Source organism: Oncorhynchus kisutch, linkage group LG14, assembly GCF_002021735.2.
Source record: "Oncorhynchus kisutch isolate 150728-3 linkage group LG14, Okis_V2, whole genome shotgun sequence".
In the NCBI taxonomy this organism is placed as follows: domain Eukaryota; kingdom Metazoa; phylum Chordata; class Actinopteri; order Salmoniformes; family Salmonidae; genus Oncorhynchus; species Oncorhynchus kisutch.
In genome coordinates this window covers 13,026,069-13,047,455 of record NC_034187.2, presented here as the reverse complement: position 1 = coordinate 13,047,455, position 21,387 = coordinate 13,026,069, and the positions used below count along the sequence as shown (strand labels likewise).

Here is a 21,387-nt window from a genome sequence, read left to right as displayed (position 1 = left end):
GAAAAAAGGCGTTATTATGTAACTACAGGAACACTATGGATTCCCAGGTGGTTTCCGCTCTTTAAATACAGTGGTATAATCTCCACATTCAGCCATTAGAGAAGTGAAAACACCAGGAACGAGGGAGAAACATGAGAAGGGATGAAGTGAGATGCATCTGGTACAGCGAGCAGAACAGAGAGAAGGAAGAACAGAATGTAATAGACCAAAAGAGAGACATTTTAGTCAGAGAAAGTCAAGAACAGAATGTACAGAGGTAGTATAGAAGAATGTCAATGGTTCCGTGTGTGTGTGTGTGTGTGTGTGTGTGTGTGTGTGTGTGTATGATTGTGGTCTGTGTATTCATGTGTGTGTGCTCATACCCTAAGGTGATAGAAGGTAACAGGAAGTGGATGAGGAAGTATGTGTTCGTATCCTAAAGTGTATATTTTATATACCCTGAGGTGATAGAAGGTGACCCCGGTGCTGAGTACATCCCGGTCCAGGGTAATGAGATGTGGTAACAGGGAGTGGATGAGGAACCCACCCCGGTCTCTGTTGATATCCACACTGTACTGTTCCAACAGCTCCTTCTTGTCCCTCCAGCTCTCTGACCAGTCCTTCGTCAGCTCATCCACCTGGAGGATGGAAGAGGATTGATTGATTGGTTTGAATGAATAGAAAATACATGTAAAGTCCTTTCAGCTGGAGACAGTAGGTTCAGGTATAGTAGAGTGTAGTGATGTCAGGAAAGGATAAATAAGTGTTTTAACTAGTTTGTTGTAACTATGTTTTAACTAGTTTGTTTGTAACTATGTTTTAACTAGTTTGTTGTTGTAACTATGTTTTAACTAGTTTGTTGTAACTATGTTTTAACTAGTTTGTTGTTGTAACTATGTTTTAACTAGTTTGTTTGTTGTAACTATGTTTTAACTAGTTTGTTGTAACTATGTTTTAACTAGTTTGTTGTTGTAACTATGTTTTAACTAGTTTGTTGTTGTAACTATGTTTTAACTAGTTTGCTGTTGTAACTATGTTTTAACTAGTTTGTTGTTGTGACTATGTTTTAACTAGTTTGTTGTAACTATGTTTTAACTAGTTTGTTGTTGTGACTATGTTTTAACTTGTTTGTTTGTAACTATGTTTTAACTAGTTTGTTGTTGTGACTATGTTTAACTAGTTTGTTGTTGTGACTATGTTTTAACTAGTTTGTTGTTGTGACTATGTTTTAACTAGTTTGTTGTAACTATGTTTTAACTAGTTTGTTGTAACTATGTTTAACTAGTTTGTTGTAACTATGTTTTAACTAGTTTGTTGTAACTATGTTTTAACTAGTTTGTTGTAACTATGTTTTAACTAGTTTGTTGTTGTGACTATGTTTTAACTAGTTTGTTGTTGTTACTATGTTTTAACTAGTTTGTTGTTGTGACTATGTTTTAACTAGTTTGTTGTGACTATGTTTTAACTCGTTTGTTGTAACTATGTTTTAACTAGTTTGTTGTAACTATGTTTTAACTAGTTTGTTGTTGTGACTATGTTTTAACTAGTTTGTTGTTGTAACTATGTTTTAACTAGTTTGTTGTAACTATGTTTTAACTAGTTTGCTGTTGTAACTATGTTTTAACTAGTTTGTTGTAACTATGTTTTAACTAGTTTGTTGTTGTGACTATGTTTTAACTAGTTTGTTGTTGTTACTATGTTTTAACTAGTTTGTTGTGACTATGTTTTAACTAGTTTGTTGTAACTATGTTTTAACTAGTTTGTTGTAACTATGTTTTAACTAGTTTGTTGTTGTGACTATGTTTAACTAGTTTGTTGTTGTAACTATGTTTTAACTAGTTTGTTGTAACTATGTTTTAACTAGTTTGCTGTTGTAACTATGTTTTAACTAGTTTGTTGTAACTATGTTTTAACTAGTTTGTTGTTGTGACTATGTTTTAACTAGTTTGTTGTTGTTACTATGTTTTAACTAGTTTGTTGTGACTATGTTTTAACTAGTTTGTTGTAACTATGTTTTAACTAGTTTGTTGTAACTATGTTTTAACTAGTTTGTTGTTGTTACTATGTTTTAACTAGTTTGTTGTTGTAACTATGTTTTAACTAGTTTGTTGTTGTTACTATGTTTTAACTAGTTTGTTGTTGTTACTATGTTTTAACTAGTTTGTTGTTGTAACTATGTTTTAACTAGTTTGTTGTAACTATGTTTTAACTAGTTTGTTGTAACTATGTTTTAACTAGTTTGTTGTTGTAACTATGTTTTAACTAGTTTGTTGTTGTGACTATGTTTTAACTAGTTTGTTGTTGTAACTATGTTTTAACTAGTTTGTTGTTGTAACTATGTTTTAACTAGTTTGTTGTAACTATGTTTTAACTAGTTTGTTGTTTGTGACTATGTTTTAACTAGTTTGTTGTTGTGACTTTGAAAGGGGAATAGGGACAACAGACAAATCTAGCAAATCTAGTTAAGTGACATGAGACTATCACATGATGTAACATGAAGTGTGTGTGAAAGGGAATTCACAAAAGCCTTGAATCAGAGTAGATCTGACCACTGACCAGTTCTTATTCAAAAGAAAACAGTCCAAAATGGACCCAGCAAAGAGTCCCTCGGGCGATGAAGCTTAAGGCTTTTCTGGGACAAAAGCCTGTCTGTGTGTCTCTCACTCTGTGTGTGTGTGTATGTGTGTGTGTGTGTGTATGTGTGTGTGTGTGTTTGCATGCGTGCGCGTGTGTGTGTGTGTGTGTGTGCGTGTGTGTGTGTTTGCATGCGCGTGTATGTGTGTGCGTGTGCGCATGTGTCCCTGTGTTTGTCTGTTGGTATGTGAGGTAGATATCAGATCAGGGGCTATGTTGTAAGTTGTAGTAAGCAGATGCTCCACCACGTGGGAATCATTTTGCCAAACCAGGCATCGGCCCAACGGCCCAACGGCCCAACCCTAAACCACTACAACCTCAGAGAGACGCCTTCTAACTGGAGCTCAACCAGCATGAGAGGAGATGGAAGAGAAAACGAGACCTCTTCTGTTTTGAAGCAAACAGAAATAGAAATAGGCCTATTTCTGTAATGGTTTAACACAGTGTCGAACATGTAGTAGCTAGTGCTGTCCTCTCTTTTGGTCTGTCTCTCTCCAGCTCTGTGCTATCTCTCTCTCCCTCTCTCCCCTTCCCCTCTCTCTCTAACTCTGCCCTCGCTCCCCTTCCCTCTCTCTCTCTCTCCCCTTCCTTCTCTCTCTCTCCTCTTCCCTCTCCCTCTCTCCTTCCCTCTCATCTCCCTCTCTCTCCCGTCCCTCTCTCTCGTTCCCCTTCCCTCTCTCTTTCTCTCCCTTTCTCCCTCTCTCTCTCTCTCTCTCTCTCTCGTTCCCTTCCCTCTCTCTTTCTCTCCCCTTCCCTCTCTCTCCCCGTCCCTCTCTCTCGTTCCCCTTCCCTCTCTCTTTCTCTCCCCTTCCCTCTCTCTCTCTCTCTCCCGTCCCTCTCTCTCTCGTTCCCCTTCCCTCTCTCTTTCTCTCCCCTTCCCTCTCTCTCTCTCTCTCCCCGTCCCTCTCTCTCTCATTCCCCTTCCCTCTCTCTTTCTCTCCCCTTCCCTCTCTCTCTCCCCTTTCTTCTCTCTCTCTCCCCTTCCTTCTCTCTCTCTCCCCTTCCCTCTCTCCTTCCCTCTCCATCTCCCTCTCTCTCCCTGTCCCTCTCTCTCTCGTTCCCCTTCCCTCTCCATCTCCCTCTCTCTCCATCTCCCTCTCTCCAACTCTGCCTCTCTCCCCTTCCATCTCTCTCTCCCTCTCTTCCCTTCCCCCTCTCTCTCTCTCCTTCCCTCTCCATCTCCCTCTCTCTCTCTATCTCCCCCGTCCCTCTCTCTCTCGTTCCCCTTCCCTCTCTCTTTCTCTCCCCGTCCCTCTCTCTCTCCCCTTTCTTCTCTCTCTCTCCCCTTCCTTCTCTCTCTCGTTCCCCTTCCCTCTCCATCTCCCTCTCTCTCCATCTCCCTCTCTCCAACTCTGCCTCTCTCCTTCCCTCTCCATCTCCCTCTCTCTCCCCGTCCCTCTCTCTCTCGTTCCCCTTCCCTCTCCATCTCCCTCTCTCTCCATCTCCCTCTCTCCAACTCTGCCTCTCCCCTTCCATCTCTCTCTCCCTCTCTTCCCTTCCCTCTCTCTCTCTCCTTCCCTCTCCATCTCCCTCTCTCTCCCCCTTCCCTCTCTCCCCCCCCCTCTCCTTCTCTCTAACTCTCCCCTTCCTTCTCCATCTACCTCTCTCTCTCCCTCTTCCCCTCTCTCTATCTCTCTCTCTCTCCCCTTCTGTCTCTCTCTCCCTCTCTCTCCCTCTTCCCTCTCTCTATCTCTCTCTCCCTCTCTCCCCTTCACACTAACTCTACCTCTCTCATTCCCTTCCCTCTCTCGCTCCCTTTCTCTCCATCTCCCTTTCTCCATTCCCTCTCTCTCTCCCCTTCCCTCTCTAACTCTCCCCTTCCCTCTCTCTCTCACTCTCCCTCGCTCTCCTTCCTACTATACTATATAGCTAGACCTATATTACTACACCATATAGCTGGACCTATATTACTATACTATATAGCTAGACCTATATTACTATACTATATAGCTAGGCTTATATTACTATACCATATAGCGAGACCTATATTACTATACTATATTACTATTGTCACGCCCTGGTCTTAGTATTTTGTGTTTTCTATATTTATTTGGTCAGGCCAGGGTGTGACATGGGTTTATTTTGTGTTGTGTTTATGTATGGGGGTTTTTCGTAGGTTTTGGGATTGTGGCTTAGTGGGGTGTTCTAGCAAAGTCTATGGTTGCCTGAGGCGGTTCTCAATCAGAGGCAGGTGATTCTCGTTGTCTCTGATTGGGAACCATATTTAGGCAGCCATATTCTTTGAGTGTTTTCGTGGGTGATTGTTCCTGTCTCAGTGTTTTGTATTCACCAGATAGGCTGTATAGGTTTTCACGTTCCGTTTGTTGTTTTGTATTGTTCTTGTTCATCTTCATTAAAGATGTATATTATTAACCACGCTGCATTTTGGTCCGACTCCTTCGACGGAAGAAAACCGTAACAACTATACCATATAGCTGGACCTATATTACTATACTATATAGCTAGACCTATTTTACTATACTATATTACTATACCATATAGCTAGACATATATTACTGTACTATATAGCTAGACCTATATTACTATACCATATAGCTAGACCTATATTACTATACCATATAGCTAGACCTATATTACTACACCATATAGCTAGACCTATATTACTACACCATATAGCTAGACCTATATTACTATACTATATAGCTAGACCTATATTACTATACTATATAGCTAGACCTATATTACTATACCATATAGCTAGACCTATATTACTATACTATATAGCTAGACCTATATTACTATACTATATAGCTATACCTATATTACTATACCATATAGCTAGACCTATATTACTATACCATATAGCTAGACCTATATTACTATACTATATAGCTAGACCTATATTACTATACTATATAGCTAGACCTATATTACTATACTATATAGCTAGACCTATATTACTATACTATATAGCTAGACCTATATTACTATACTATATAGCTAGACCTATATTACTATACCATATAGCTAGACCTATATTACTATACCATATAGCTAGACCTATATTACTATACTATATAGCTAGACCTATATTACTATACTATATAGCTAGACCTATATTACTATACTATATAGCTAGACCTATATTACTATACTATATAGCTAGACCTATATTACTATACTATATAGCTAGACCTATATTACTATACCATATAGCTAGACCTATAATACTATACTATATAGCTAGACCTATAGTACTATACTATATAGCTAGACCTATATTACTATACTATATAGCTAGACCTATATTACTATACTATATTACTATACTATATAGCTAGGGCAAATGCAATGGCAAAATACAGTTCAACTTATATTTAATTTACCTCTACAACCCCACCGCTTAAAAACCCAAATAGCTTGTTTATTTTTTATTTTACCCTTAATTTACCAGGTAAATTGACACATTCTCATTTACAGCAATGACCTGGGGAATAGTTACAGTGGAGAGGAGAGGGATGAATGAGCCAATTGGAAGATGGGGATGATTTGGTGGCCATGATGGTATGAGGGCCAGGTTGGGAATTTAGCCAGGACACCAGGGTTAACACCACTACTCTTACGATAAGTGCCATGGGATCTTTAGTGACCACTGAGAGTCAGGTCAACCCTTTAATGTCCCATCTGAAGGATGGCCCTCTATACAGGGAAATGTCCCTAATCACTGCCCTGGGGCAGTGGATTATTTATTTTTAGACCAGAGGAAAGTGCCTCCTACTGGCCCTCCAACACCACTTCCAACAGCATCTGGTCTCCCATCCAGGGACCAACCCTGCTTAGTTTCAGAGGCAGCCGCGGGATGCAGGGTGGTAACTCAGTATACTGTTGTCATTTGGGCGGGGGTGATTGTGGGGTAGGGGCACACTGCTTACTACACTAGACTAGCTCCCCCAATATTGTTTTATGGCACTGTGAATTTGAGAATATATTTTTTAAACGTTTTTCCATGAGTGTTTCACCAATTAAGGTTGCATAGTAGATTGCGATGTAAGTGTGTGTGATATAACAACAGTAGGCTAACATTAAGAAAATGATGTATATTCACTAAAATAAGTGTATTCATAAAGATGAATGCACTGAGTAAATCGCTCTGGATTAGAGTGTCTGCTATGTGACTAAAATGTAAATGTAAAGGCAATACACACTGTAACACTGTAATTACGATGGTGTTGTAACTGTAGCGTTGTAATTGCAAAGTAACCGAGTGAGTAGAGAGCCTATCGATTTTTCAAAATGTCAAAACTATTTTTAAATGATATATTTAATTATAATATATATATTCTGTCAGTGTACATGGCTATCATGGGTTTTGAATAAGTAACTTGCTAACTGATCTAGGGTGTATGCACAGAGCACAGTACAGTAGTAATGCCAATTTGAGGCATACATAGGCTATCTACATGGCATCATCATTTCATTAAATATATTGTATCAACAAGTAGGCTAGGAGATCGACTGGGTGTGCTCGATAGCGCACAGCCAGAGCTTCCCAATTGCCATGCTTAGCAACACTGACAATTTACAACAGCACAATTAATCATATCAATGATCTATTAGAAAGGATGATAGACTAGATCATCTGTCCAGTCATTTGCATATTAATCAAAGTTATTCGTCCAACTTTGATAGAGACTCTGTAGAATTGAAATAGACTGCATTTAACGTTACCAACCTTGCGTTGAGAGGGCGAACTCGAATGGCGACTTTCACGTTCGCCATAGTTCCTTACTTGGTAAAGGCAATTCGTCAGGATTTAAAACCTCCAAAGTTAAAACATTCACCCGATGAAACGGGAAAATGTGTCTTACTCGCCGGCCATTCAAGCCATTTCTCCCAGTAAAGAGCCCGCTTCTTCCCGACGCTCAACGGACCGTTGAACAACACTGAACAAAACTGCCTGCTGGACTGGAGTCACTACAAATAGACCTGAGTGAGGCGGAGCAGAGGATGCTTGCCTTGCCATTAGAATACATGTTGGAGCATCTGAAATCTCGGAACTGGTTGCAATCGCTCATGAAAATGTGTTCATGCCATAGTTCATGCAAATACAGTTGGCCTACAGAGACATACAGTATGACAAATATGACAATGAAAAATGTAGTCCCCTGCCCCCAAATAGTCTTAATTAAACGGCATAGACCAACTCAGAACACGTTCTATGTTTTTGCTCTAAATAATATATATTTATTGTATTTCACTATGTGACATGCAGCATAAAAAATGTACAGTTTTAAAGCAGCAGACAATCATAATACTTGAAGTCCAACATGAACAAAACTTTTTATCACAAATGCACAGAAAGCATCCATGAAAGCAATCACCAGTTAAGGTCAAAGGCATTATACTCTCACACAGTGAAACAGTATAGCAGGTCTAAGGTATTGTACTCTCACACAGTGAAACATGGACAGTATAGCAGGTCTAAGGTATTGTACTCTCACACAGTGAAACATGGACAGTATAGCAGGTCTAAGGTATTGTACTCTCACACAGTGAAACATGGACAGTATAGCAGGTCTAAGGTATTGTACTCTCACACAGTGAAACATGGACATGGATTTGGGATTTGGGCTTATTTTTTTTCAGAGGATTTGGTTTTCTTTGTGTTTTTTCTGTTCATTTTTTAAAAGTGCTGGTCCATCAAGTATGTCATTATCCCTTTATTGATAATGCACCCCTCACCTTCAATCAGAATGCAAAGTCGACCTCCATGATAAACCCTGGTTTGTGGCACCACCAGTCCTGGTCAGTAGGACTTTCTGGTTCCCTATGCAACTCTAGACAGGACAATAAGGGCTGTGCCAGCCAACCACATTACAGGGACGTAATGTTTCCTGTCTCAGGAATCTGGAATCCCAACAGGGTCTGGTCAGAGTACATTAGTTCAGCTACACCTGTTACTGTCAGCCTTTCACTCAAAAGACTGGGCATTGTTGGCCAACAGAGATATTTTTTGTCCGTTGCCTGTCTGTGCGGTCAGTTGGCTCCCTCTACAGGTTGCAGTGAGACCTGCAGGATGTCCACGTGGTTGTAGAACTCAGGCATTGGTAGAGAATAGGAGGAGGAGGAGGTGTGGGCAGAAGAAGACTGTAACAGAGGCATAGAAGAGGAAGAGGAGGAGAAAGTGGGGATAGACTCCTGCTGAATCTTCTCAATGAACTCTGTTAGCCAGGGTAACTGGGACCACTTCCTCCTCTGCCAGAATCTCCCTCTCTACCAGCTGTCTGACAAGGAACAGGAAGTTGTTCCACTGCAAAGAAGCACATGACAAAGAACATGGATGGCTCTGATCTGGGGGAAACCACAGGTAATAGTTATATTGTTATGGTAATATACTGGTAATATACTGGTAATGCTGTTATATTGTTATGGTAAAATAACCCAACCACCATAATAACCATCATCACCATAATAACCACCATCATCATCATAACCATAATAAATATCAACACCATAATAACCATGAACACCATAATAACCATCATCATCACCACCACAATAACCATCAACACCATAACCATCATCACCATAATAACCATCATCATCACCACAATAACCACCATCATCATCATCATCACCATAATAACCACCATCACCATAATAACCATCAACACCATAACCATACTTACCATAATAACCATCATCCCCATAATAACCATCAACACCATAATAACCATCATCCCCATAATAACCATCAACACCATAACCATCATCATCACCACCACAATAACCATCACCACCATCATCACCATAATAACTATCCTCACCACCATAATAACCATCATCACCATAATAACCATCATCCCCATAATAACCATCATCATCCCCATAATAACCATCATCATCATCACCACCATAATAACGATCATCACCATAATAACCATCATCACCATAATAACGATCATCACCATAATAACCATCATCACCATAATAACGTCAAAACCTCCTTGCCTTTTCCTGTCTTGGTGTCCGTGCCTGTTCCTGGGTGCCGTCGCAGCGCCGGCCCCACTTCCAGTCTTAGCCTCGGCCCCACCCACACCACCAGTCTCTGAGGGCACTGAGCTGGGACGAGACTTGATGTTCTCAGACGTGGTGAGAATCTGGAGGGAGCGACAATGCATGTTAGCAACGTCACGTCAGCAAGGACTGATTTAGACAGAAAGAGTTGAAAGAGCAACTCTGAATCGACTTACAGCAGGAGAAGTTTCATCAGGAAGGAACACCCTGAAGTCTTCCAAACCTTTCACACTGCAGAACCTGAAGATACATAAGAGGCTATAGTCGAACACACACACAAATAATAGACTATTGTTAGATTCTGGGTAAAACGTGGAACATTGTTATACTAGAGACATGATACATCAGAAGTAATACTATAGTATCTGAGGAGTGATAGAGACTGTTTTTTTCATCATTTTTTTAACTCTGAGAATTAGAATCTAACATTATAAACCCACTCAATGAGTATTAATGGCAGCATCTTGCCGTCTTTGGTTATTTCATTCAGGTTCTTCTGGATGCCATTACAACAAATAGAGTATGTGTACCTGGTATCTCTCGGCAGAGCCTGCTGGCTCCACGTCACAGAGCTGAGCACAGATGGAGTCCTTGTGTTTCAGAGGGTTGGCCACTGGTGAGATCAGCCCCTCCCTCAGCAACCTCTCTCCACCATGGACCAGCTCCCACACCTGGGTGGCCCTGCGGCAGACACACACACAGTCAATGTAGATGTATACTACAGTTTACCACCATGATACCATCTCACTTGTGTACACACATACACATGCAAACAACAGTGGATACATAATAACACATTTGTATACAACATAAACACAGATAGAGAAATGAAACATACTTCATGTGCTTGACACAGTTGACAAACACTGTTTTAGAGGCCACTCCAAAATGTGCAGTTTTGTCACACAACACAATGCCACAGTTGTCTCAAGTTTTGAGGGAGTGTGCAATTGGCATGCTGACTGCAGGAATGTCCACCAGAGCTGTTGCCTCCAAAGTCATTTTTAGATAATTTGGCACTAAGTTCAACCGGCTTCAAAACCTCAGACCATGTGTAACCACACCAGCCCAGGACCTCCACATCCTGCTTCTTCACCTGCGGGATCGTCTTAGACTAGCAACCCGTACGTACAGCTGATGAAACTGAGGAGTATTTCTGTCTGTAATAAAGCCCTTTTATGGGGAAAAACTCATTCTGATTGGCTGGGCCTGGCTCCCCAGTGGGTGGGCTTGGCACCCAAGTGGGTGGGTCTATGTCCACCCAGGACCACCTAGGCTGCGCCCCTGCCCAGTCAAGTGAAATCCAAAGATTAGGGCATAATTTATTTATTTAAAGTGACTAATTTCCTTATATGAAATGTAATTTGTTGAAATTGTTGCATGTTGCATTTTTGTTCAATATATATCTTGATTTATTTGTATTATTTTTCTAATTACGCATTGTTGCACAATTAAAAGGTCAATACACTACGTTTCAAACAGTCAGGAATAATGTCATGAATTCAGGGCTTGTAAAATTATACCCAGGTTAAATATAAGCCTTCCACAACCATAAGACCCACTAACACTTTGATCAAAATAGTTAAATGTGCTTTTTTTTGGCAATAATCACTGATATGGCTTTCATGTCTGTTGATGAAAATGCCTTTTTTGTTACAAATGTAACCAGAACCATTAACAATGCACATCCAATGATAATGACCAACTTGATGAGGCAGTCATTCCAGAACATTAACACAGATCTCATCAACAATCTCTGAAGCGCAAGACCACGTGCTAGTGAGTAGCCAGCTAAATTTGATCTATTTGCTTGCTAACAAGGTAGGACAGTTTAACTGTTCTGAACACACCTTCCTGTCTGTCTCCAACTGTTTGAACAACAGCCTGTTCACAATTCAATTAATTTGATATATCGCCCAGCCCTAATAGAAACAATTCAATTAATTTGATATATCGCCCAGCCCTAATAGAAACAATTCAATTAATTTGATATATCGCCCAGCCCTAATAGAAACAATAAAAAGCCATCTATAAAACGTTGACTCTCGTTTTTCCCTATAACGCTCACAAGCTACACAAGAGTCATTAGAAGGCAAGGGGTTATTCTACATAGATGATAGGAAATCCCAGGATATAGTGTCTAAAATACTGTAAGGGGTTATTCTACATAGATGATAGGAAATCCCAGGATATAGTGTCACGCCCTGACCTTGGAGCTTTTTATGTCTCTATTTTGGTTTGGTCAGGGTGTGATTTGGGTGGGCATTCTATGTTCCTTTTTCTATGTTTTTGTATTTCTTTGTTTTGGCCGGGTATGGTTCTCAATCAGGGACAGCTGTCTATCATTGTCTCTGATTGGGAACCATACTTAGGTAGCTTTATTATTATTCTCTTTGTTATTTTTGTTATAGTGTTCAGTGTCAATAAAAAGCATGATTTGATTTTCGCTTTGGTCCGATGATTCCTCTTCCTCAGACAACGAATACCGTTACAGTAAGGGGTTCTTCTACATAGATAATAGGAAATCCCAGGACATAGTGTCTATAATTCTGTAAGGGGTTATTTTTTTTTTTATTTTACCTTTATTTAACTAGGCAAGTCAGTTAAGAACAAATTCTTATTTTCAATGACGGCCTAGGAACAGTGGGTTAACTGCCTTGTTCAGGGGCAGAACGACAGATTTGTACCTTGTCAGCTCGGGGATTCGAACTTGCAACCTTTCGGTTACTAGTCCAACGCTCTGACCACTAGGCTACCCTGCCGCCCCGTTATTCTACATAGGTAATAGGACATCCCAGGACATAGTGTCTATAATACTGTAAGGGGTTATTCTACATAGATGATAGGAAATCATAGTGTCTATAATACTGCAAGGGGTTATTCTACATAGATTTGATTTCATTGGTCACCAAGGTGGCATAGCAGTTCAGACGTCTTTTGTCCTCGTCTTGTCGTGTCCTGTATATATATATATATATATATTTACAACTTTTTCACATACATTTTATTTTTATTTTCCATCAACTCATCTTCAAAACACTCTCCTGCAACCCGCCTCACCAATGTATATTTATAAAAAAGTATTATTTACCTCAGATCTGTAATCCTCCAAGAAGCTAGCCAGAAACTCCAAGAAGCTAGCCTGAAACTAGCCAGAAGCTAATCCAGAAGCTAGTTCAGAAGCTAGTTAGCTCCTTTACTGGCAAATCGTTAGTATTCAGCTAACCACGGTTTGTGGTCATCAGCTATCCTTTAGCTCGAAAATCTATCGCCAGTTCTGTACGGCGCAGCGCGGCTCGGAACGGAACATACCGGACCAATTTTTCTCTCCATGTCCCTGGATTTCGACTGCTCTCTGGACATTCGTACCCGGATCTCACAGCTAGCTAGCTGCTATCCGTGTGACTATCGGCCTTCTTCGATTCCGGAGCAAACATCAATTATTCCGGAGCTAGCAAGCTCCGTCAATCACTCCTGAGTTCCATCAATCACACCTGGGCTGCAGTCACCTATCCGGACCCGTTTTACTGCCTTCGCGGAGCCCCACCGGGCCTTCACAAATGGACTGCCGACGTTATCTACCCGAAGGAGTTATTCGGCTGGCTCCTCCGTCGCGACGTTACCTGAACGCCCATCTGCGGCCTGCTAACCGTTAGCTGTCTTACCGGCTGCTATCTGAATAGACAATCGGACAATTTTTTTATTTTTTTATTATTATTATTATGTTTTCTTCTTGGGCCTCTATAACGATATCTATTGTTTTTTTGTTTTTTTGTTGTTGTTGTGTGATTTGGATTAATCCCCTCTACCACACGGAACCCCACTAATCTACTGACGGAACGCAAGAGGTGGCTAACAACAGACCTCCATCCTATGCTAGCTTGCTACCGATGCCCTGGCTAGCTGTCTAAATCACCAACCAACCTCTCCACTCACCGGACCCTTTTGATCACTCGACTAAGCATGCCTCTCCTTAATGTCAATATGTCTTGTCCATTTCTGTTCTGGTTAGTGTTTATTGGCTTATTTCACTGTAGAGCCTCTAGTCCTGCTCACTATACCTTATCCAACCTATTAGTTCCACCACCCACACATGCAATGACATCTCCTGGTTTCAACGATGTTTCTAGAGACAATATCTCTCTCTTCATCACTCAATACCTAGGTTTACCTCCACTGTATTCACATCCTACCATACATTTGTCTGTACATTATACCTTGATGCTATTTTATCACCCCCAGAAACCTCCTTTTACTCTATGTTCCAGACGTTCTAGACGACCAATTCTCATAGCTTTTAGCCGTACCCTTATTCTACTCCTCCTATGTTCCTCTGGCGATGTAGAGGTGAATCCAGGCCCTGCAGTGCCTAGCTCCACTCCTATTCCCCAGGCGCTCTCTTTTGACGACTTCTGTAACCGTAATAGCCTTGGTTTCATGCATGTTAACATTAGAAGCCTCCTCCCTAAGTTTGTTCTATTCACTGCTTTAGCACACTCTGCCAACCCGGATGTTCTAGCTGTGTCTGAATCCTGGCTTAGGAAGACCACCAAAAACTCAGACATTTTAATTCCAAACTACAACATTTTCAGACAAGATAGAACTGCCAAAGGGGGCGGTGTTGCAATCTACTGCAAAGATAGCCTGCAAAGTTCTGTCCTACTATCCAGGTCTGTACCCAAACAATTTGAACTTCTACTTTTAAAAATCCACCTCTCTAAAAACAAGTCTCTCACCGTTGCCGCCTGCTATAGACCACCCTCTGCCCCCAGCTGTGCTCTGGACACCATATGTGAACTGATTGCCCCCCATCTATCTTCAGAGTTCGTGCTGCTAGGCGACCTAAACTGGAACATGCTTAACACCCCAGCCATCCTACAATCTAAACTTGATGCCCTCAATCTCACACAAATTATCAATGAACCTACCAGGTACCTCCCCAAAACCTTAAACACGGGCACCCTCATAGATATCATCCTAACCAACTTCCCCTCTAAATACACCTCTGCTGTCTTCAACCAAGATCTCAGTGATCACTGCCTCATTGCCTGCATCCGTAATGGGTCAGCGGTCAAACGACCTCCACTCATCACTGTAAAACGCTCCCTGAAACACTTCTGCGAGCAGGCCTTTCTAATCGACCTGGCCGGGGTATCCTGGAAGGATATTGATCTCATCCCGTCAGTAGAGGATGCCTGGATATTTTTTTTAAATGCCTTCCTAACCATCTTAAATAAACATGCCCCATTCAAGAAATTTAGAACCAGGAACAGATATAGCCCTTGGTTCTCCCCAGACCTGACTGCCCTTAACCAACACAAAAACATCCTATGGCGTTCTGCATTAGCATCGAACAGCCCCCGTGATATGCAGCTGTTCAGGCAAGCTAGAAATCATTATACACAGGCAGTTAGAAAAGCCAAGGCTAGCTTTTTCAAGCAGAAATTTGCTTCCTGCAACACTAACTCAAAAAAGTTCTGGGACACTGTAAAGTCCATGGAGAATAAGAACAGCTCCTCCCAGCTGCCCACTGCACTGAAGATAGGAAACACTGTCACCACTGATAAATCCACCATAATTGAGAATTTCAATAAGCATTTTTCTACGGCTGGCCATGCTTTCCACCTGGCTACTCCTACCCCGGACAACAGCACTGCACCCCCAACAGCAACTCGCCCAAGCCTTCCCCATTTCTCCTTCTCCCAAATCCATTCAGCTGATGTTCTGAAAGAGCTGCAAAATCTGGACCCCTACAAATCAGCCGGGCTAGACAATCTGGACCCTTTCTTTCTAAAATTATCTGCCGAAATTGTTGCCACCCCTATTACTAGCCTGTTCAACCTCTCTTTCGTGTTGTCTGAGATTCCCAAAGATTGGAAAGCAGCTGCGGTCATCCCCCTCTTCAAAGGGGGGGACACTCTTGACCCAAACTGCTACAGACCTATATCTATCCTACCGTGCCTTTCTAAGGTCTTCGAAAGCCAAGTCAACAAACAGATTACCGACCATTTCGAATCTCACCATACCTTCTCTGCTATGCAATCTGGTTTCAGAGCTGGTCATGGGTGCACCTCAGCCACGCTCAAGGTCCTAAACGATATCTTAACCGCCATCGATAAGAAACATTACTGTGCAGCCATATTCATTGATCTGGCCAAGGCTTTCGACTCTGTCAATCACCATATCCTCATCGGCAGACTCGACAGCCTTGGTTTCTCAAATGATTGCCTCGCCTGGTTCACCAACTACTTCTCTGATAGAGTTCAGTGTGTCAAATCGGAGGGTCTGCTGTCTGGACCTCTGGCAGTCTCTATGGGGGTGCCACAGGGTTCAATTCTTGGACCGACTCTCTTCTCTGTATACATCAATGAGGTCGCTCTTGCTGCTGGTGAGTCCCTGATCCACCTCTACGCAGACGACACCATTCTGTATACTTCCGGCCCTTCTTTGGACACTGTGTTAACAACCCTCCAGGCAAGCTTCAATGCCATACAACTCTCCTTCCGTGGCCTCCAATTGCTCTTAAATACAAGTAAAACTAAATGCATGCTCTTCAACCGATCGCTACCTGCACCTACCCGCCTGTCCAACATCACTACTCTGGACGGCTCTGACTTAGAATACGTGGACAACTACAAATACTTAGGTGTCTGGTTAGACTGTAAACTCTCCTTCCAGACCCATATCAAACATCTCCAATCCAAAGTTAAATCTAGAATTGGCTTCCTATTTCGCAACAAAGCATCCTTCACTCATGCTGCCAAACATACCCTTGTAAAACTGACCATCCTACCAATCCTCGACTTTGGCGATGTCATTTACAAAATAGCCTCCAATACCCTACTCAACAAATTGGATGCAGTCTATCACAGTGCAATCCGTTTTATCACCAAAGCCCCATATACTACCCACCATTGCGACCTGTACGCTCTCGTTGGCTGGCCCTCGCTTCATACTCGTCGCCAAACCCACTGGCTCCATGTCATCTACAAGACCCTGCTAGGTAAAGTCCCCCCTTATCTCAGCTCGCTGGTCACCATAGCATCTCCCACCTGTAGCACACGCTCCAGCAGGTATATCTCTCTAGTCACCCCCAAAACCAATTCTTTCTTTGGCCGCCTCTCCTTCCAGTTCTCTGCTGCCAATGACTGGAACGAACTACAAAAATCTCTGAAACTGGAAACACTTATCTCCCTCACTAGCTTTAAGCACCAACTGTCAGAGCAGCTCACAGATTACTGCACCTGTACATAGCCCACCTATAATTTAGCCCAAACAACTACCTCTTTCCCAACTGTATTTAATTTTAATTTATTTATTTTGCTCCTTTGCACCCCATTATTTTTTATTTCTACTTTGCACATTATTCCATTGCAAAACTCCCATTCCAGTATTTTACTTGCTATATTGTATTTACTTTGCCATCATGGCCTTTTTTGCCTTTACCTCCCTTCCCACCTCATTTGCTCACATTGTATATAGACTTGTTTATACTGCATTATTGACTGTATGTTTGTTTTTAGTCCATGTGTAACTCTGTGTCGTTTTATCTGTCGAACTGCTTTGCTTTATCTTGGCCAGGTCGCAATTGTAAATGAGAACTTGTTCTCAACTTGCCTACCTGGTTAAATAAAGGTAAAATTAAAAATTAAAAAAAATAGATGATAGGAAATCCCAGGACATAGTGTCTATAATACTGTAAGGGTTATTCTACATAGATGATAGGAAATCCCAGGACATAGAGTCTATAATACTGTAAGGGTTATTCTACATAGATGATAGGAAATCCCAGGACATAGTGTCTATAATACTGTAAGTAATAAGCTCACATAGTTGCTGTCACAACCTCCAAACTCCACACAGTTGTCCCTAATAAGTTGGATATTCATTTCCCAGTGAGCAAACAATTTCTTTATTTCTAGCATTTATATAAATTCATTATCAGGTTTTTGCTTTGGCTGACATTTTTTAAATGTACATTTTTCAATATAACTCATCATTGCAATTGTTTATGTCAAATAGTTTTGTGTTCTACTTGTAGCCTGGTTGTCCTGAAAAGAACACGGTAAAACAATTCAATGTGAGGCTAAATATAAGGGCTGGACATGCAGATCAATGAACGTCAGAGAAATAAAAAGCTGATTTTTTCTGGGGTCTCAGGACTGATGGGGTTTCTTTTAGCAGGTTCTCACATTGATGTCAAACTACCTATTTTTCAAGGGAGAATTAGCCAAGAGTGCAGCTGCAGTAAAACATATCTAAACACATTATACAGAGCAGCTTTATCATTATCATCATAGGATTCAGTATCATTTGACAAAAAAAGAAGGGAGAACTCACTCAAACTGATTCTCCAGCACCCTGACAGAGAAGTAGACACAGTTGTGCATATTTCTGTAGTAACCTCTTTCCAGGACATCTGCATAGATCAAATATAACTCAAGGGTCAGCAAAGTCATATTTCCACCAATAAAACATTATATAAACGGACCTAAAAGAGAAAGAATATTACACAATACCTACACAAATAAAATGTGAATTACACAAAACATACTAATTATCTTACTTTTATCAGATCAACCACAATGTTGTTTTTTTATCATGCTATTCCCTCTCCATCCACTTCACACCTCTATACTGATTAGTAGGCTTGTGAAGGAATCTCCACCTCTCACCTGACATCTCTATACTTAGATCTTCCTCCTCTTACTCTGTGACGGATGGTGTTCTAGACATCAGCAGCTGTAGCACAAAGAACAGCTCCAGGAACACATTGGGAACCAGATTTTCTGTCAGAAACAGATAGACCAAACACAACATTAGAATCTTCCCCAGAATGATACAATACACATTACACAACAGTACTAAAATCACACTACATGCACAGTACTTCTACTAAGGCACTTAAAATCTAACTACCAAAAGTAGATTTCCAAAAGCACAAAAACATATCTGGGATAATCCCAAGACCCCCCCCCCCATTCTGTCACCCCCACCTGCAGTAGAGGTCATTCAGAAGGTCCAGTTCAGAGGTCACGGTGACTTTGGTGGGGTCAGGACATTACCATTCTGGTGCTGAACGGGGTGGAAGTGAAAGTCTTCGGTCTGGAGTGAGGCCGCTCTGCACTGACTGGGTTTGGGTTGATCCTCCGTGATGGTTCTGTCTGCAGTCTACTGGAGAGAGAACAGTATGTTATGTACATTGTTTTGGTTGAGCTGATACAAGTAAGATTTTATCAGCAATTCACTGGTGAGCCAAAAATGAGTCTCAGCATCACTCCGTTACTGTAGAATTGCCCAATAGTATAAAACTCACGGTGGTGAGGCGTGCAACGTTCCCATAGGTGGGAAGTCTTCCAGGTTGTTGTAGTTGAGCTGGAACAGCGTTGGGTCCCCTATCTTATTACCTCCTCCTTCCCACCACCATCGGATCTCCCTGGACCTCCTTCTCAGTCTGGAACCCACCACCCTGCCTCCCCTGCCCTCCCATCCCCATCTTGGCGCTCCTCCTTCGGCTGCTGATGGACCCCCGGTCTGGGACTGTGTTGGTGCTGAAGTTCTGGAGGGGACAGCATGAAATTCCCCAGACTTGCTCTCTGAGCAGAGTGATGCTCCGAGGGAGTGGCCCTGGAGGTGGAGGCTGGAGCTTGTCTCCAGGCTGAACTGAAGAAGGGAGTACTGAGAGCACTGACCCCACTTAGGCTGAAGCCACTCAGGTAGTGTGACCAAGAAGGTGGGTGGGTAGTATCCCACTCAGTCCCAGAGGACAGGGAGGGAGCAGGGAAGAACAGCTGGACACGGCTTGCCCTACGAGGACCGGTCCAAGGCCTGGTCCATCTGCAGCCCCTCCTGTGCTCATTGGAGAAGCCTGGCCCCTGCTGAGAGGGCTGGGAAACCCTGGGGTGGCTGGGGATCTTTGCGGATGTGGCAGGGCCATGGGTGAGGGCAGAGCTGCTCTGCTCACGCAGGAACAAACTCCTGTCTTTCAATCTTCAGTAACTTAGGCCATGCCAAAGTGTCACTGCCCTGTTGTGCCAGATAACAGTATGATAAATGTATGAGACCATGCATGCACACAACAAGCAAGTATTCAAGTGATTCAAGTTGTAAACATGTCAAGAATATCTAGCTACATGGTGTTAGCTAATAACTAGCTAGCTATGTCTTGAAGTGGACATCGTTAGCTAGCAAGCAGCAAACGTTGACAGCTGTCTAGCTGGGCTTGACAATGTCGAGGCAATCATTTCCTTTCCTTAAAGAAATAGCTATGATGCTGACCTGATTTGCAGCACTAAGTTGATAGGACAACTAGCGAGTTGTCAGCTGACTGACTAGCAAAAATCTCCCCTCTGCCAGAATTATCCCCTTCTTCGCGTTCTTCATTGCTGCGACTTGCTTGCTAGTTGAGATTTCTTGCTACATCAAACATGTCTAACAAAACAAAAACAGGTATAAACAAGAAAATACTCTGAGTTCTGGATACATTTTGTAATCATTTACAATGCTAAGATGAGTTTTCATTAGTGTAGTTAGACCACTGGGAACGGCTTTGATCACAGAAATAAACTCTCTGAAAGGTATTGGAAACTCTTTCAATGTTATAAATTGTTCATATGTGAGAATATTACCCTTGTTGTCGAAAACTGAAAACTGCTGTTCACAAATGCTCTCCATCCAACCTCACTGAGCTCGAGCTGTTTTGCAAGGAGGAATGGGGAAAAATTTCAGTCTCTCGATGTGCAAAACTGATAGAGACATACCCCAAGCGACTTACAGCTGTAATCGCAGGAAAAGGTGGCGCTACAAAGTATTAACTTAAGGGGGCTGAATAATTTTGCACGCCCAATTTTTCAGTTTTTGATTTTTTTTAAAAGTTTGAAATATCCAATAAATGTCGTTCCACTTCATGATTGTGTCCCACTTGTTGTTGATTCTTCACAAAAAAATACAGTTTTATATCTTTATGTTTGAATCCTGAAATGTGGCAAAAGGTCGAGAAAGTTTAAGGGGGCCGAATACTTTCGCAAGGCACTGTAATGAGGGGTACACAAAACGAGACAGTCTCTCTGCCTTGGACAGAAGTACTCTCACAAGTATAGAAAGATCTCTTGGTAGCCAATTATTTAATATATTTTTGGTTTTCTTAAGAGAAATTCAGATGTCTGATTGAGTGTTTTTTTGTTTGTTGAATTTTTACCCCTCTTTCTCCCCAATTTCGTGGTATGCAATTGTTAGTAGCTACTATCTTGTCTCATCGCTACAACTCCCGTACGGGCTCGGGAGAGACGCAGGTTGAAAGTCATGCATCCTTCGATACACAATCTTAACACAGCGAGTATCAAACCCGGAAGCCAGCCGCACCAATGTGTCGGAGGAAACACCATGCACCTGGCAACTTTGGTTAGCGTGCACTGCGCGAACCCAGGGTCTCTGGTGGCACAGCTGGCGCTGCAGTACAGCGCCCTTAACCACTGCGCCACCCGGGAGGCCCTTGATGAAGGCCTTGAAGGATATATGTAAAGCTCTGACGAAGGCCGTGAGGTCGATATGTAAAGCTTATTAAAGAGCAGTGATACTATCAAGAGCAGTGTGCAGGTTCCTTATTTTTTCTCATTTTATTCAACTGTTACCATGACACTGCAAAAAAGATAGCTCAGATGTGCGAGTGCCTTTCGAATGTTGAGTGTAAACAGAACTCAAATTGAACCTGTTCAAATACCATCTACTTGTCACTAG

The 21,387-nt window shown here is 41.9% G+C and overlaps 1 protein-coding gene and 1 long non-coding RNA gene across 3 annotated transcripts in view; both read right to left on the bottom strand.

Annotated features, from left to right (window-relative positions):
- The window catches only part of LOC116353277 (stAR-related lipid transfer protein 9-like), a 5,750-nt gene extending 5,137 nt beyond the window's left edge, over window positions 1-613 (bottom strand). The window contains exon 1 of the mRNA XM_031787557.1: window positions 438-613. The gene's annotated coding sequence lies outside the window, so the exon portion shown is untranslated. The remainder of the gene's footprint in view (window positions 1-437) is intronic.
- Window positions 614-7,793: 7,180 nt separating this feature from the next.
- On the bottom strand, window positions 7,794-20,290 carry LOC109903227 (uncharacterized). Of its 2 annotated transcripts, none has more exons than XR_004202684.1 (8): window positions 19,930-20,290; window positions 18,968-19,677; window positions 18,648-18,825; window positions 18,327-18,440; window positions 17,992-18,070; window positions 10,182-10,332; window positions 9,828-9,909; window positions 7,794-9,734 (listed from the first exon to the last, which is right to left on the bottom strand). It is a non-coding gene; the product is annotated as an uncharacterized LOC109903227 (long non-coding RNA). The 2 variants fall into 2 exon arrangements; XR_004202685.1 differs by having other exon boundaries at window positions 9,489-9,734; window positions 18,648-18,822.
- Between the last annotated feature and the right edge of the window lie 1,097 nt (window positions 20,291-21,387).